The sequence below is a fragment of the Danio rerio genome, chromosome 22 (assembly GCF_049306965.1).
Source record: "Danio rerio strain Tuebingen ecotype United States chromosome 22, GRCz12tu, whole genome shotgun sequence".
NCBI lineage: Eukaryota > Metazoa > Chordata > Actinopteri > Cypriniformes > Danionidae > Danio > Danio rerio.
This window is the reverse complement of record NC_133197.1, coordinates 14,842,475-14,858,742: the sequence shown is the minus strand read 5'-3', so window position 1 is coordinate 14,858,742 and position 16,268 is coordinate 14,842,475. Positions and strand designations below refer to the sequence as shown.

General features: G+C 37.6%; 1 protein-coding gene across 2 annotated transcripts in view; it reads left to right on the top strand.

The window, feature by feature from the left end:
- elfn2a (extracellular leucine-rich repeat and fibronectin type III domain containing 2a) overlaps positions 1 to 16,268 on the top strand; it is a 246,919-nt gene that overhangs the window by 107,699 nt on the left and 122,952 nt on the right. The gene's annotated exons all lie outside the window — the stretch shown is intronic.

Sequence of the window (16,268 nt, the reverse complement as noted above, 5' to 3'; positions counted from 1 at the left end):
ATTTAGATCTGTTTGAGGAGAGGTGTACAGGTACTTTTCATAAAGGTCAGACTTGTATTTACTGGAAGGCAGATGATGGAATGGGTGAAGAATTCCCTTGGATAAGAGTTCAATCCTGCTTCTGTAGGGCCAGGATCCCAGAGAGATTAAAGGAGAAAAAAAGAGAAATGGGCTAATTTTACAGCTTCTGGGTTTTCCCTGTTTTTAATCCATATAACAAATCTCTTGGTCTGGACAAATTAGGACAAATATTATAAGGAGTCAGTGGATTTAGGTTTCCAACATTCTTCTTACTTGAACAGAACAAACTGCTGTGGAAAAAAAGAAGGCTAAGTAAATGATGACAATTTTTAATGATGGTCGTTTTTGAGTGATCTATCTACCTTTGGACGTCAGTGGACTTTTGACTCCAATGCACTTTGACACCCCTTCCCTAAAAGTTTTTATCATGAAAACCTTGATTATGTGGCTTTATTGTGCTTTATAGATGTTTCAACTGAACTGTGCAGGACAGTGATTCTCTAGGAGCAGAGTTGGACACTTTTGTAAATTAGTGTAGATTTACAAACTAATTGAGAGGAGCATGTGATATGACTGATCACGGCTGGTCTCTCATCTGTAATCAGCAATAATCCAATCAGATTGATCCAAGCCTATAATAAATAGATCGATTTTGCCCTACTGCCTTATCTTCATTTTGGAACCAACCCCCAATCTCCTTGTATCCTCCGAGCTCAGGGTTCTCCTCCGGGACAGTATGCCAAACCTGCTAATAACAGCAATATCTGAGTGCAATATCTAAGTGCCAACTCTTGAAACACAATTTAGGGACCAGGAAATGTTTCAGTTTTTAGGGTGGAACCTAATCCAAATTCAGTCCTGGAGGGCCGGTGTCCTCCATATTTTAGTTCCAACCCCAATTAAACACAAGCTGGACCAGCTAATCAAGCTTTTTCTAGGTATACTAGAAACTTCAGGGAGGTTTGTTGAAGTACGTTGATGGTAAACTATGCAGGACACTGGCCCTCCAGGACTGAGTTTGGACACCTCTGGTTTCGTCAGTAAGCAACTGCACAACAATCCCAGAGAACTCACTACCAGCATCATGTCTTTAAAATATACCAATCTTGTTGACCTTGTCTTGTCAGGTAGATGGACACACTTCAACAGAGTTCTACAGCTAAAGAAGGCAGTTTGGATTCCTTCTCCCAACCTCAGTATGTCATGAGCCCATTTCCAGACAAAAGCTTTCAGGATTATCCAGAGTGACGCATCTTGTTTTTATACGTCAGGCCTGGTGATTTCAGTTTCTGGGCAGCCATCTGGGTTTTATTAAAGCAGTCAGAAAAGGTTCTTTTTTGGAACAGACAATTGTGAGTCTTATTGTAACTGCACTGGAAATGCTCATGACATCTTTTTCTGTCGTATTTATAGGTTTTGCCATTTGAAGTAATTTCTAAACCTTTAGAACTGTATAGACCATTCATCAGAGATTCAGACTGTGTCTGGTATTAGGCTTTTGAGTTCTTTTGAGTGCCGAAAGGCCACACGTAGTACAACGTTTCTGTCTAACATAATGTAATCTTTATTCATCATCATACAAGCAAGGCCACAAGATTTATTTTGTATAACGTGTGCATGTGAACTGGCTAGTAAGGGCAGACCATCTGGTGCTATCTAGCTATCTGTAGGGTTTATTGTGGAAACTCAAGGATCACCCCTTAAAGGTCAGAATATTTCAATTTCTAATTCATATCTCTTTCAATTAGGCTAAAATGTCCTATTATTTCTAGTTTTACTTTTTAAAAAGACCTTAGATCATCCAAACCCCTTGGGTAGATCCAAACCCTTACTTTAAATTGCTCTTGAATATTATGAATGATGTGCAAGAAATCCTGTGGCCATTTTAATGTGCATGAAATTTGCATTGGATCTTATCTGAAACATCCAAACCCCACTTGTTCTCTGCTTTATATTATAGTAATATGCTTTTTCAAATTTAATTGAAACACTTGACCCAGTTAGACTGCTGATTCTTCGCTCGCCTGGCCTAATGTTTATATGCAAATGTAGAGGTGTGCTTTATGAACATGGTAAAGGTCAAAGCTACAGATTTCAATTTCATGAACCAGCAGCCTATATGTATTGTTGTTCATACAGTCAGTCTCCAGGACATATTATCTTTATCCCTTTTTCTCCATCAGTTTCAATTCATTATGGTCTTATTAGCTGCAGCTCTTTAGCTGAGAAACTTATTGCTTTTGTAGTGCTCGTGGCTGATGCTAATAAACCTGAGCCTAATACGGGGATATGACATTTGGTGGGAGCTGTTAATAAAGAGAGAGAGAGAAAGAGAGGGGAAATGAATGCATAATCCTCACTTATTTTCGAATATGTACACACAATGAGGGACATGGAGGAAAGCAGAATTGCAACCCATAATCTTGATCATTTAAAGCCGAAGTGTATAATTTTCTCATCTTAATGTGAAAAGACAAATGTAAACATTGTGAATTTGAGATGCTAATGCTCTCAAAAGATTGTATTTGAATGAACATCCTAAGCCTGCCTGACATGACAACGTTTCTAATGCCATTGCAGCAAATAAATAACAATTTAGATTTTTCTTTTAAGTTAATAAAGTAATCTTTTGTCTGGCATGTATACCGATGACAAATTAACCCCTAATCAGTACAAAGATTGCATTGTCTGAATCATTTGTGTCATTTTAAATTTTCTAATGGTAGTACAATTTAAGATCGATATTATCTTGTGGAACGTTAACGTAAGCCGACAGAGTGTTTGAATATAATTTATTTGGCTGTTCGATTTAATGACTGTCAGATTACAGATCAGCTAGTGTCCCTCTATTTAGATTATGATTGATTACATTTTTGTGTTTGGAAGAGTTGGAATCTCCTCGTACGCTTTGTTTTCTTAAGATAGCTAATGCTAGCAAATAACCAGATTAAGGTCTTTAATTCACTGAGGCGAGACCCGTATCATGGCGAAAGGAACCCTATTAAATCAAGGTTATCAAAAACGAGAGGAACATCAACTCAAACAAACAGCCATGCAAATCAGTATGCAAATGTGCAATGTGACAAAATGGAAAACAATGGAGTGCACTTTGCTTTATGCAAATACCAAGCCGAACAGCATTGTGGTTGATGAGTGATAGAGATAATGATCTGAATAGGGTGATTTCTCAGGCTGCGGAAGTGCAAATGAACTTGGCGTTTTTCAAACTCGTGATAAAACCCGTTATGGGAAATCATTTGAGAAGCAGAGCACTTGAGGTAGAGAGAGAAAGAGGTCATGTAGATGAAAGCAAAGAGAGGTGGAGGGAAGAAATGTGTCTATTATTGACAGCTTTTGCCATCCAGTTTAGATTGAAATTCAGGGAAAGCAAAACCTCCTAGTGGGGATTTCTGTATAAAACTTTCATGAACAGACTGTATAAATGCTGTTTTTCAAACACTATTCTGCTCCCCATTTAAAAGGTGTCATGAAAGAAGGCTGTTCAAAAAAGCTAGGCTATAGTTACTTTCTTAATGCATCATGTACTCCATATAAAATAATGTATTTAGACAAGCTATACAAACACCCTAGATCAGGGGTGCTCAATCCTGCTCCTGGAGATCTACCTTCCTGCAGATTTCAGTTGCTACCCATATCAAACACACCTGAACCAATTAATTAGGACCTGAACACCACTTGATAATTACAGGCAGGTGTGTTTGATATGGGTAGCAACTGAAATCTGCAGGAAGGTAGATCTCCAGGAACAGGATTGAGCACCCCTGCCCTAGATGGTGAAAAAGTCAAGTGCAGGGCTGCTCAACCCTGTTCCTGGAGATCGACCTTCCTGCAAATTTCAGCTCCAACCCTGATCAAACAAACCTGAACCAATTAAATAGGACCTGAACAGCACTTGATAATTACAGGCAGGTGTGTTTGATATGGGTTGCAACTGAAATCTGCAGGAAGGTCAATCTCCAGGAACAGGGTTGAGCACCCCTGGTCAAGTGGAACGTCATTGCATCTAATCTAATTCAATTAAAGTACCATGTTAGTTGGTAAGTAATGTGTATTTATATAGCGCATTTATTGTGTATGACTATACACCCAAAGCTCTTCACAATAATTAGGGGGTTTCTTCATTCCACCACCAATGTGCAGCAGTCACTTGGATGATATAACTGCAGCCACAGGACCACAGCGCCAGAGTGCTCACCACACACCAGCTATAGGGGAAGTGGAGAGAGAGAGGGATAGAGCCAATTCAATGGATGGGGTTGATTGGGAGGCCATAATGGAGGGAATTTGGCCAGGACACCTGGGTTACACCTCTACTCTTTACGAGAAGTGCCATGTTTTTTTTTTTAATGACCACAAAGAGTCAGGACCTCAGTGTAACGTCAAATCTGAAAGACGGCACTCACTGACAGTATAGTATCCCCTTCAATTTACTGGGGCATTAGGACTACCATAGACCGCAGGTTGAGCACAATGGTACTTATGCTTACACTAAGCAACCTGTTGGCACCTATGAAAAATTTAAAAACTGTTTTATGTACTATGCTTCTGTCAGGGTATAGGGTTGAAGGAGATGAAGACCCAATTGCAGGAAATGAAGAACTTTATTTAACAAAAAATTAAACAAAACAACTTCAATTTTCTCAGTGGGAGCCAATAAATTAATACACACTATACTAGACTTGGGATTTGGCACGACAGACACGAAAGAGATCATTGACAACAAACTCAAAGACTTACTCAATGATGAAGAGCTCAGTGACAACAAATCAAATCTGTATCAACAACGATGAACCAGCACAGGACAGAACAAACTAGGAGAATGAATTGAAAAGACAAACCAATGGACAGACAAGCGGACAGGTGAACACAATGATTGAAAACAGGATAACCAGGTGGGTGGGACAAGACGATTGACAAAAAAAAGCACATGTTACAAACACCACAACACAAGCCATGCGCTCACATAGAGACAGGACTAGAACACGCAGCCAATTGGAGAACTCATTGACCGAGTGCTCACATGAAACAAGACACTAAAGCATGTGGTTACAATGTAAACATGAAACCACGTGAAACCGAAACCAACAAGACTGAGGTGCTGAGAAAATAACATCATGCCACAGATAAAACAAACATAGAGACCAGGAAAAGAGCATGCATTTTGAGCCGCAAGTGGAAGCGTGCACGGAGAGAGACTCAAGCCGAGCACTACACACTAGACAAGGTGGAACTAGTGTCCGGACTCTGCCACCAAACAAGAGTTAACAAGACTAAAGTCCTGACGTCTTTGTTTCAAAGGTCATCGGGCTTGAAATTTCATGTTGAAATTTTATTATCTGTTTAGTGATTTATAATAAGCTTAAATTAAGAACATTAGAAGAGAGTCTCATTAAAGATACACAAAGTTCTAGTTGTGTCTTTTTGTCTATTTTGATGTGCTGTCAGTAGCAGTCATGGTACTTTTAAGAGCTGTTAATTGGCAGATTCTTGGCAAGCAATCATAGCAAATCGTTGCTCACTTTGAGCGTGTACTGATTCTCTGTCAGTGCCCTTCTAGCTGCCAGAAAACTGCACAGTCATCAGGCCCTCCAAAGCTCCTGTAATCCCGCCCTCCGCCCCTGTGAACCCAACATGAAACATATACCATGGGAATCAGCCTTTCTTCCTCTGACATGCAAGTAGGACTATTCCGGAGACCTTTTTTTTTCACAACACGTAGTCCCACAGTTGGAGGTCCCAACTTGCAACTAAACTCACAAAGGGAAAAGTTTGCTGTCAGTTTGTCACATTGGTCTGATTTTTTTTCTGCCTACTTTTGAGATTCGACAGAATGACTACATCTCAAGGTACTTCACTGGGCAGATGTCTGCAAGCTAGCTAGTAGCTCACTGAATGTTCCACATTAATGCATCGCCAGTAGTTGAGAAACTGTTTGTAGGACATGCCAGTTTGACTTTTTTTTCGTAAAGACACTTTCAACCAAAGCCCAGTTGTTTTATTTAGGTGCTCAGCATCAGAATGTTCCACTTGAATGATTGTGTGTACTTGCCTTTTTTTCCTGGGCTCAGTAAACAGTCCTTCACACTCACACGTTTAAAGTTTGGGTGAAATCTATGTACGTGAGTGCCATATGCTTGGATTTATTGTATGATTTATTTTACTTTCACAAAAGTGAAAGGATTAATTTTGCTGTGCCAGAAGTGGGACATGTGAAACGCTGTAATACATTGGGGGAGTGCAAATCAGAGAGGAAAATACACAAAAAATTCTAACTCTGAATACTGTATAAGGCCATTACCTGAAAATCTGCTTCTGAATTCTACAGAAATTTGATTTTGTATATTAGCGTTGCTAAGATAATTAGTTTTTTTCCCTCGACCCTTGGCCATTACTTTCTCTCGCAGATTGAGTAATGATAAATTAAGCTAGCTTTGCAAGGTGATTAACATGGTCCTGGTCTTGGAGGTTTATGTTGGAGGTTTATTTTTTTAGGGGATAGGGTTTATCTAATCAAACAGGTTGTGGGGAAGCTATGGCCTAGAAAGTTGGACTTGTGATTAAACAGTTGCAGGTTCAAGTCCCAGCACCAGCAGTGATTGTTGGTGGAGGGGGTGTAAATTACCAATACTCTCTTCCAAAATCGGGTTGACATCAGAACCCAATGTCAGGCCAACGTCATTGTCCAATGTCAGACAGACATTGCATTTTGGTTTTTAAATCTTTAAGTTGTAATGCAACTTAAAATATACAGTTGAAGTCAGAATTATTAGCCCCCCTGATTTATTAGACTGCTTGTTTATTTTTTACCCAATTTCTGTTTAATAGAGAGCAGATTTTTTCAACACATTTCTGCACATAATAGTTTTAATAACTCATCTCTAATAACTGATTTATTTTATTTTTATCATGATGACAGTAAATAATATTTGACTAGATATTTTTCAAGACACTTCTATACAGCTTAAAGTGACATTTAAAGGCTTAACTAGGTTAATTAGGTGAACTATGCAGGTTAGGGTAATTAGGCAAGTTATTGTATAACAATTGTTTGTTTTGTAGATTATCAAGTATAAATATAGCTTAAAGGGGCTAATAGTTTTGACCCTAAAATGGTGTTTACAAAATTAATAACTGCTTTTCTTCTAGCTGAAATATAAGAAATAAGACTTTCTCCAGAAGAAAAAATATTATCAGACATACTGTGAAAATTTCCTTGCTCTGTTAAACATTATCTGGAAAATATTTTAAAAAAGAAGAAAAAAATTCAAAGGGGGCTAATAATTCTGACTTCAACTGTATATATATTTATATATTAACGTCTAAAGATGTAACAGCTTGAAGTTGTGTCGACGTTACCAATATGACATCTATCAAACATTGGATTTTAGTTGCCGTACCTGATGAACAAATGTCAGTATTCGACGTCAATATGACATTGGTTTAAGATGCTGGTTTAACGTTGGATTTTGGTCACTTGCCAACACAACCTAAAATTGACAAAATATCAACATCAGTTTTAGTTGTTATTGGACGTCAAAATAACATTGTCCTTAGATGCTGGCAACCTAAATTTAACCTAATATTATTCAGATGACGTCTGCTGGGTTGTTTCACACTGCTTATACTATACTTGGAGTTAACAAATATTCCTAAGAATCATTTTACACTGTACATTCCTAAATTCCAAACACCAAATGCTTTGGAGCAGAGCTTCATAACGCTAGGTAAAATCTGGTGCTAACACTGCTTTCAAACTACAGTACGTGTTCTAACCTGCGATTAAAACAGTGTTTAGAATGATGATACCCTGGGGTTAAGCAAAGAGTGAAAAGCAAATTGTGTTTTCACAGTGTGTATTGTGTGAATTGCTTTGCATAAGTGTCTGCTAAATGTAAATGCAAACACATTTTCAAGTAATCCCAAAGACACAGGTTATAATTTTTATGTGTGCTTGTCCAGGGAAGGAGATGAACTCTAAAGGATAAAAGCCCTCTAGGTCAAGAGTTGGCCACCCATGACTTAGCATGTCAATGAGAGAGTCTGCATGTTGACCTTTTATTGATCATTTTATTTTCCCACACTATTCGTGGTCGATGCTTGTATGAACACATCTTAGCCATGCTAAAAACTAGGTTAGACCTACAGCTGGCACGTTTTGTTGTGCTAATACTGTGTTAGTCCCCATATAGATATCTCAAAGGGATGTGAAGTGATGCAACCCACGCTTGCACATGCCAGCCTGCCTGAAACCCTCTTGTCACAAATTTCTGAGGGAATATATACTGTTGTGCAATTACTATGTTGTTTTCCATACATATATCGCAATAGGCTACAAAGTGATGCAACCAATATTTATGTAGCGGAGGCCAGCTAGTAAAGTGCTGTTCAGGTAAACCTCACTCTTCTGACCTCTAAAGGTGCTCTAGCCACAGATTCTAGAGGCCATCTTTATTCTCCTTGGTAGGGCAACCGACTCCCATGCAGAAGGTCACCAGTTCGATCCCAGCTTAGAATGGTTTGGGTGGTGTAGGACCGTGGGTCACATTGGTGCCGTGACCTGGATGGGGGTGAGGTTAAGGAGGTTTAGTGTAGCTAAGGCCAGCTAGTCAAGTGCTGTGCAGGTAAACTCTACTAACTCTAAAGGTGCTCTAGCGACAGACACTAGAGGCCATGGTCTTTGGCCTCCTTGTTACAGCAACCGTCTCTCATGCGGAAGGTTGCCAGTTCAATCTCAGCTTGGAGCGGATTGAGTGTTGTAGCACCAGCATGGTTACATTTACACATGCTAGACTGCATGATTGGGCTACATGATTAAATTGTAGCTTACTGACAAGCTAAAACTCTGTTTATATTCACATGCAATTTTATTGTTTTGTAATGAAGTAGAAGATAATCATTCAGTAATAATGACAGCAGGTAGTTTAGCTTCCAAGTGAACTGTGGCTCTATGTTACTGCTATACGTGAAAGCGTGAAAAAAAACAAAAAAAAAAACACACATTTAGTAACATTTTTGCCTAACTGACTCCAATACCTTGTCACTGCTAACACCACGTTCTAATATTTGAGCTACAGGAAGATATGAAACACCTTCAAAATATTCAACAAGTGGAACACATACTAGACTGAATTGTCATAAAAATTTTGACAATGCAAAAACAGATACGCAATTCTAATACTCGAGAACCAAGTGAGCAAAATAATAATAGACACTTTGATGCTTAAAGTTTCTGGAGGCTAAGTTGTCACAGTCAAGGGCATCTGACAGTTGTTTAGTTGTCTCTTAAAAAAAAAAAAAAAAAAAAACTCCTCAACTCACACACCCTATGAAGTGAAACGTCAAAAATTATAGCTTTAATCCAGGATGCACAAATCATTTATGAGTAAACAAACCTTTAAATCATACCTGTCTGCTTGCAATTCATCTGCAAGGTGAAACATAATGTGACATGACACGTCGTCAAAGACACAATGTGTATTTTTCTTCCTCAAGTCTTATTGAAGTGACAGTATAGCTCTCCTTCGCTTGTCCTTAGAAACGTCAATGGGGGAGGTCGGTGTGATTTATTTTCAAAAGACTGATGTTCAATCCTGGTGTGTTTGTATAGAGTGATACGGTCTACATCCCTGTGGCTACAGCCCGCTGAACACTTCATTGTGAGTCATCACTGGCTACACCGTCTGCTCTTATTATTGCGATACTGTAATTAGGCACATTTACAATCTCATTGGCATCGAGAAAATACATTGCTAACGTCAAGATTTGATGGGTAGTAGGCGTTTTTGACGCACTGAAGTAATGCATAGTCTTTTATAAGTTGCGCAAAGGGTCAGATGTGGAGGCAGGTGTGTAGGAGACTAGATGAGAAGGTTGTTGTTCTTCAAGCAAGAATGCAGGTACACAAACAACTTTTATGAACTTTAAACACACAAAAACATTCCTAAGTAACTATAAGCTACAGCAGCAGTACTGCATTTGTTCAATCCATGATCATGCACAGTACAAGTTCTTTGATATCATTGTTGATAGAAACCTATGTGAGTGTCACTCACCAACATTGTTTGTGTTTGTATTTGGAACTTCATACATTCATTTTCCTTTGGCTTAGTCTCTTTATTTATCAGGGGTCTCCACAGCGGAATGAACCGGCAACTTATGCAGCATATTTTTTACACAGCGGATGCCTTTCCCTATACACACTCATTCACATATGCACTTATGCACTACGGCCAATTTAGTTTTTTTGAATTTACCTATACTCTCAGGTTTTTGAACTGTGGGGGAAACCGAAACACCCTGAGGATACTCATGTGAGCACAGGGAGAACATGCAAACTCCACACAGAAATGCCAACTGGCCCATTTGGGACTCAAACCAGTGAGCTTCATGTTGTGAGGCGACAGTGCTAACCACTGAGCCACCATGTCGCCCCCATGGGACTTTTAAAAGTAAAATAAAGGATTACTAGGGATAGTGCTTTTATTTTGTTACTCTTATAATATAGACTTGGAACCTCTTAATTAATAAATTGGATTGATAGTTGCATCCATTTGCTGTAAGATTGCAGTTAGCATTTTTGAAGCATACATCAGTCTAAATGTAGTTCAAGGCGTACATTTAAGCACAACTGCGGCTTCGGGTCCTCACTAGTCTCTTACAGAACTTCACAAGTATTTGACAAACATCTATAATCTCAGAACATCACTATTCCCTCACAAACATACTTTAACTAGCCACTCACACTGACTTTAGTGGGTTTCTTAGCCATACTGTAACTTTCTACAGATATTCATTCAGGTTTACATCAGGACTTTGGGCTGGCATTTCATTATTTAATTTTTTCTGCTTTAAGGAACTGCTTAACCCATTTGGTTGTGTGTCCCATTGGATCCAAATAGATTTAACTGAACTAAAATTCTGAACTTTGAATGTGTTCTCTGTCCATAGAACGTTGAAAATACTGTATGTGAAACTGCAACAATTAAACATGGTTTTACTGTATTAAAAGTAAAATAACCCAGAGTTTGCAAAATGTGGTAGCCCGGGGCTATTTCTTTTTCAATCAGGCTACCAAAATCTATCTACACAAAATTTCTTCTACACCGACAGTGGGGTATCTAGATCCAACCATCATTCCATCCATCTTTTATTATAGTAAAAGTAATATAACCTGAATATTGGGACTATTTTTTTCAGTTAGGCTAAATCTATCTACAAATCTATCTACACCGTGCTCAGCAGGGTATTTAGATAGCCAGGGAGGCAGGCAGGCTGGCAGGCGGGCGTCCGTCTGTACTTTTATCTATTGTTCAGTTGTATTTTTGTTCCATCCATCCATCTATCTATCATTCTATCTTTCCTTCTATCTATCAATCAATTGTATTGTAGTGTTACATCCATCCATCCATCGTTCTACCTATCTGTCTGTCTGTCTATATCTATTTATTGTTCCATCCATCCGTCCATCCATCCATCCATCCTCTAACCTATCTGTCTTTAGGTCTACATCCATCCATCCATTCATCCATCCATCCATCCATCCATCCATCCATCCTTTTCATAGTATAGGTAATATAACCCAGGGTTTGCAAAATCTGGTAGCTATTTTTATTTATTTTTTATTTTTTAGTCAAGCTACAAAAATCTATCTACACCGTGCACAGTGGGGTATCTAGATAGCCTAAAAGTCACACTGTTAACAATTTTGGTAGGCAGACTAAAAAAACAATAGCCCTGGTACTTCGCGCTAGCAGATGGTTTATTGTTTGTATAACTAGTTCTACCACCATGATTAAACTATAGTTAGAATTGCAAAACTATGGTTAAAGTGTGGTTGACTATATATCTGTAATATATTTGTAATTACACCTAATTTAATACTATAAAGGCTCTTTTAACAATCTTTAAAACAGCAATTGAATGAAACAAGAAAATTCTGCCATTTAACCTAGTACAAACTCTTACTGCTTTTTATACAGATGATTACTTGTTACATAACATCTCTGTGGCCTTGGATTCTCGTAGTGTCCACACGAGGGGAAAAATACACCCAATTATCTTGATGAAACCTTGGTAATCTTTCTTTTATCAAACTAAGTGTAATAATTGTCCTCGTGAGATAGAAATATTGAAATTGATCACATTGCTGGAAGGTATTTGCAAAATAATCCGACTTCTTAGAACAGGTATTTAACTGCACCGCAGTTGGTGTTAAAACACAAACGATGCTACTAGATAGAGAGATGGAGAGGTTGTTGTGACATAAACAGCCATATCAAAAGGATAGAACTTGTCCTGTGGTATTGAAACTTGATGTTTGGGCCTTTCCTCGAGGGGGTTTTGAGACAGACAGAAGAACCAGACTGGGAAATTAAGAATAAACAGACAAGTGCGACAAGTGGGAGCGCAGGATGACGGTGAGAAAGAGATTGACAAAATAACAAGGTAAATAAAGAGAATGGGCGATAGTGACAGCGCAGCAGAGGGAAATACAAAGACTTCTGCTAGTCAACACTCGAAAATCTGAGCGCAGTTTTAGATATTAAGATCTCATCTGAAGCTCTACAGAGGGAATATTTGAGATTATAGTGGTCTTATTGTCAGGCAAAACACATGAGTAGTATTAGACACCATCTGATTTGCATTGAGTCTCATTGCCATCTTGGGGAAACCTTTGAGATCTTATTTTTTATGTATATCTGTAATGTGTTAGGTATTTTGAGCTTTTTACTCTTTTCATGCTTTACGACTGACTGCGCTTTTTAAAAAATCGTGTTTGTCATTCCGTTTGTCACTTCCTGTCTGTTATAGACTTATGTTTCTTCCTAAATCTCATCCGTCGCTTCCTCTCCATGTGGTCACGGCTCTCTGCTCCGCATTGATTGTCAGCACACTGGATCGAAACATCATTTTCATCTTTGCTTCTGCTCACTCACATCATGTCGTGCTTGTTTTCATCTATCTATCTATCTATCTATCTATCTATCTATCTATCTATCTATCTATCTATCTATCTATCTATCTATCTATCTATCTATCTATCTATCTATCTATCTATCTATCTATTCATCTATCTATCTATCTATCTATCTATCTATCTATCTATCTATCTATCTATCTATCTATCTATCTATCTATCTATCTATCTATCTATCTATCGTTCCAACTATCAATCCTTCCATCCTTATGTCATTGTATTTATTGGTCTGTATCCTTGTATTGTATTAGGGAATAAATTGTGGCCACTTCTGAGTAACACGGTTGTGCAAAGACAGAAAAAGAACCGCATCTCGCCCACACCCTAATACTTATTATTACACAGTACAGTACTCTCCGCTGCTTCTTATTTTAAATCTTTCATTCTCTTTTATCTCACTTTCTGATTTCCTTTCATATCTGTCGGCCTTATTCAAATTACATCACACATCATCTCCAATTTCTATTTCCTGCCTATTTCTCACTTTTCCTCTAATAATAGGTTTTACTTTCTTCGTCTCTCTCTCTGTTCTGCCTTTCTGGGTGAGACACATTTTGTCGATGAAAGAGGATGTGATGTGATGTGAAGTGAACGTGTGTATAGTTGATTGGTTTTTCAACTATGGTCACTTTTGACAATCTGAAATTTGAAAAAGGATGTTCCTAAAAATGGAAATTTCTCACTTGCTAGGTTATCATCTCCTACCAAAGCAGTGCTTTATTGTGTGTTGTGTTCTTCGAAAAGGAAATTTTAACATTTTGTGGAACGAAATGGGGGATGGCTCATTTAAGGATATTTATTGATAGTTGACAAATAAGCAGTGAAAAATGTATTTGTTTTTTTTTTTTTTTGGAAAACTTGAAGAAAACTTTTTCATTTTTGAAAAAAAAAAGATATATTTATTTAGAATATGTCTGATGTTTGAGAAAATATAAGGGGTCACTAGCTTTTTCAATTCTTACAGTTTTTAATTTTTAATTTTACATATCTTAAATATGTTTAATGGCATGACAGAAAAAAAAATAATAAAAAAATCTTAATAATATACAAATAGTGTGAGAGCAATTTATCTTCATATCTTGCTATTTATTATATATGACATTGAATAATGTTGTTTTTTCTCCATGACTTATTGGGCATTTGCAGTAAATAGGGGTGTCACACAAAAGGACGACACAACTTAACAATTATATTGTGGTTCCAGTTAAATAAGCGAAATATTATGAGACAGAAACATCATGGGCTTCAGTCACATTTTCTTGAACAGGGAAGAATTCCAGTTTTTATAAAATGTTGTCCATGGAAGACAGACATGTTCAACCATTTACCACGTTATAAATGATGTAAGTTCTAATTATATTATTTTTGACATGCGTGCGGTGAATACAACATCACCTCAACAAACCATTGTAGATATATTTCCATCCCTATAAGAGATGTCAGCAAGTTTAATCCTATATCAAAAAGAAAAATGGGAAATCTACTAATAGTTACCTAGCTTCAATAATAACATTAATAAATACTAAGGTAATAACAAAGTGAGTTAATATTAATTTGATCCTCCTCATAACAGTTTAAAGGAGTAATATATCAAAATTCTCAACAACAACATCAGGCAGTCTGCAGAAAAACTTGGCCTTGAGGATCAGTGGATATTTCAGCATGACAATGACCTAAAATGCTCAGCAAAAGTGGTGAAGAATTGGTTAGCAGGCAAAAACAATAATGTTTTGCAGTGGTCTAGCCACAGTCCTGACTTAAATCTGATTAAGAATCTGTGAAGGGAGCTAAAGATCAGGGTGATGACAGGTAGACCCTCTAACCTGAAAGAGGATGAGGCTCTTTGCTAAAGATGAAGGGGGAAAAATAGCAGTGGAGACATGCAAAAAGTGGAGTCAGCAATTATAGGATGACTGTAATAGCCAATAAATGCTTTTCTATTGATTATTGAAAACTGGATATATGCTGGAATCCTAAAGGTAATGTCAATCCATTTTAAGACTTTTTAAAGGCCTTCTCAGAATGTTTTAAGACCTCATCGCCCACTTCAAGTTCTAATCAGTATCAGTAAACTTTTCATCTAATAAACAGTTGTTAATAAACAGTTGTAGTTAAATAAATCGATGGAGCACAATCATGCAGCAGAACTCAGATAAGCTCAAAAGAAACAAAGCTTGAAAGAATAAACTACGCTGTTGTTTTCAGCGACAGGCTTCAGCCGCTGTTTAAACTCGTCTTTCTCCACACAGGAGTACGCAAACTTACATTTTCATATTTGGTCGCCTGATTCGTTCTATGGTTTTGCTATATGTGGAGAGCGTCACATCACCTTCCTGCTTTTGTCGCAAATTATGTGACATTACCTGGATGGAGGAGCTTGCCCGGACACGCCCCAGCCCAAAACAATCACGTGGTTCGAGAATGCCATTGTTAATGTTCGGAAGAAAATAAATATATTTATGCTTTTTTGGAGTCAAACACATTAGACAACACTTGAACAAAATTTAAGACCTCGCAAAACACCACTAAAGACTTTTTAATTCCTTTTAAGGGCCTTCATTTTTCATAATTGATTTATCAACTTTTAATATTTTTAAGACCCTGCGGACAGCCTGGAGAAGTGTATAAATCATTTTGAGCATGCCACTTTTTGTTCAAATGTTAATAACTGAGAAATCTATATTTTTTCCACAATTATTCCTCTTGTACATTGTCCTATTATATTTTGAGTGAAGAATGTGCCACAGAATGGGTCACTGGCACAATATATAAAAGTGCCCTCAGTTGTAGAAATTTCCAGGTATGTTGTAGTCTTGTGTAGAACACTCAAGTAATTTAACTCCACTTCTCTTACCTCAATGACATTTTAATTGGTACCATGGTGACATTTAAGAGGTAAGGTAAAATGGTTCAGTCCATTTTGTTCTTCTCATTAGAGGCAGACAATATAGTGCAAATACCCTTCAGTATGTCGACAAGCTGGTTTCATTTCAGAAAATTTAATCTGACACTTTCCTATTTTCACTTCCATTTGTGTATAGTACTGCTGCTGATCAAGTATTCATTCGGATGAAAGAGTCTTTCCTTCTTATCTGCAATCTTAATTTCAGATCTTTTCTTGTTTGGTGCCAGACATGACTGATGTATTCTTTTGTACTCATTATTGCTAAGGATACAAGAAAATTAGAATAGGTTTTAGCAAAATCTTTTGTTCTTGACAGATCTTTAGGCTTTAGAATTAAGCGTGTTT